General features: G+C 42.9%; 1 pseudogene; it reads left to right on the top strand.

Annotated features, from left to right (window-relative positions):
* The first annotated feature begins 1,708 nt into the window (after positions 1-1,708).
* LOC110203927 (GTP-binding nuclear protein Ran pseudogene) lies at positions 1,709-2,392 on the top strand (annotated as a pseudogene).
* The last annotated feature ends 355 nt before the right edge of the window (positions 2,393-2,747 follow it).

Raw genomic sequence — 2,747 nt, 5'->3', positions numbered from 1 at the left:
GTAAGGATGATCAACTGTGAAACACTTAGTTACTCTGATCAATACAATGATCCAAGGTTTTATTAGAACATCCCTCACATTGGACAGACTCTTAAGGAGTCTCAACATTAGTAAGCTATTGGCTAGATTATAAGAATTTGACCAGTGGTTAGATTTTAAGAACCCGAGCAGTGGCTAGATTATAAGAATCTAAGCATTGGCAAAATTATAAGAATCCCAGCATCTTAATGGAGACAAAATGGACCTTATATACAGAAAGCCTGGGAGGGGATCTAGGAGTGGCCAAGTAGTCTATGAGCTAATAGAATTCCAGGGGTGGCCAAGGGAGAATGGAGCCTAGATAGGATTAAGGGTGGGAAGTGGCCTGGGGCCATAGGGAGGTATGGAATTATAGCCTCAGGAGAACTCCAGAGATTTGGCCATGTGGGGAAAGTCCAGGGTTTTTCCTTTCTGGGGCCCAGATCCCAACCCCATCATTGCCCTCTCAAACAAATGGGACTCAAATTCTTTTGGAGTAAGGGGTGAAGGTCTTGGCTTCTGAAACTGCTTCTTGCTGGCAAGGGGCATAAAGCTGTCCCTGCCTTGAGGGGGTCCCAAAGAGGAAGTTGACTGGAATTGAGCATAGGCTGCAGCCAGGGAACGATGGGAGGACATTGGCTGGTACCCGCTGTTTCCTACCAACTGTAGGTCAATGGCCCATAGTCTGGAAAACACAAATCTGACAGAAAAAAAAAAACTGCAGGGCCCAGATTTAGGGCCCAACTTTGAGAGGATAAAACATCCTTAGCTCTGTTTGGATTCAGATAAATTCGGTTTTCCAACCATGCAGTATCAAATCCACCTCACAGCCAGACTCAGGAATACCCAGTTAGGTAACATTCCCTTTCAAAGGAACATAATGGAGAAACTGAGCCAAGAGGATCCCATCTTAGACTGAGGCTAAAATTGTCCTCTCAGATTTTCCCAATGCTAACTTCCCACCAGTATCACCTTCTCTGAGCAGCTTGTGGCATTTCTCTCATATGGTGGATTATTGTTTAGTGATGGATTGTGACCCACCAGAAAACTCAAAATAAAATCCTATGAGCTTTTACCTCAAACAGCAAGTTTTACTAATCACAGCTTAGGAAAACCTTTTCCAGGATTTACATCTCAAACTTAAATTTGTCCTGGCGTAAAAAGCTAGAGATTTCTATACACTTGCAAATTCTTAGCGAGCCATATATACCCCAAACAAGCTTTTTGGCTAGTTTACACATTAAAACAATAACCAACAATAGCTAAATTAGTTTAGTGGTAACCAAATTATGAAAAATTGCTTGATATAACAGATACAGCAAGTTTAGCAATTTGAAACTTGAAACAAACCCATTACCAATCAGGTGACTTCAGTTTTGTTAAATGCACTTCTAAATTACTTTACACAGAAAATCAAAGAGTGTGCTTACCCAAGTTCAGAGGCTAGCTTCGTTACCTTGAGCAGGATGTGCTGAACCTGGGTGATGTTTCCAGGCAAAGGTCTGGGGCACAAGGCCATTGCCAGGGGGGCCCACACTGTAGCTGCTGCCCCTCCCCCCTCCTTTCTCAGGTGGGGGAGGGCAAAATCAAAGGTGAGGGGTAAAGCGTGAAACTTTCTTCTGTGCAAGGGATTAACAGATACCCTCTTTAGTCAGGCAGAGATGGAGATGCTTCTGGAAGAACCATCATGATGGCCACCAAGGGAGAACCCCAAGTGCAGTTCAAACTTGTATTAGTTGGTGATGGAGGTACTGGAAAAATAACATTTGTGAAATGTCACTTGACTGGTGAATTTGAGAAGAAGCATGTAGCCACCCTGGGTGTTGAGGTCCATCCTGTCGTTTTCCATACTAACAGAGGTCCTATTAAATTCAACATATGGGATACAGCTGGCCAAGAGAAATTTGGTGGCCTGAGAGATGGTTATTACATACAAGCTCAGTGTGCCATTATAATGTTTGATGTAATATCAAGAGTCACAAGAATGTACCAAACTGGCATAGAGATCTGATGCGAGTATGTGAAAATATCCCCATAGTGCCGTGTGGCAACAAAGTGGATATTAAGGGTAGAAAAGTCAAGGTGAAATCAATTGTCTTCCATAGGAAGAAGAATCTCCAGTACTATGACATCTCAGCCAAAAGTAACGACAACTTTGAGACGCCCTTCCTTTGGCTTGCTAGAAAACTTATTGGAGACCCTAATTTGGAGTTTGTTGCCATGCCTGCTCTTGCACCTCCAGAGGTTGTCATGGACCCAGCACTGGTGGCACAGTATGAGCAGGACTTACAGATTGCTCAGACAACTGCGCTCCCTGATGAAGATGATGACCTGTAAGAGAATGAAGCTAGAGCCCAGAATCAGAGGGTTAGTTTTATAGACAACTGTCCTGTGATGTCAGTGGTATAGCATGTTTGCCACTTTTTTATATAGCTGAGCAGAACATGTGCTTAATCTTTGGGATGCTGAAGGAGATGAATGGGCTTTGGAGTGAATGTGGCAGTTTAAAAGAAATATAATTCATATTTTTGAAAAAAAAATACCCTCTTGACCAGGTTGTACAGGTGTTTCAAAACTCCTTAATGATCAATCACAAAACCTCCAGAATCTGCCAAGATTTTTTAGCTGTTCTAACTTTCCCTGTAACCTCCATGAAGGAGGATTCAGAGGTGCAGAGATAAGGGAGTAAGTAAGCTTCAGGGAACCAAAAAGCAACTGCAGTTTCCCCC

This window comes from Phascolarctos cinereus, unplaced genomic scaffold (assembly GCF_003287225.1).
Source record: "Phascolarctos cinereus isolate Bilbo 61053 unplaced genomic scaffold, phaCin_HiC Scaffold_28;HRSCAF=531, whole genome shotgun sequence".
NCBI classification, from domain to species: domain Eukaryota; kingdom Metazoa; phylum Chordata; class Mammalia; order Diprotodontia; family Phascolarctidae; genus Phascolarctos; species Phascolarctos cinereus.
The sequence above is the reverse complement of the archived record's forward strand: the minus strand, read 5'-3'. Positions and strand labels throughout refer to the sequence as shown.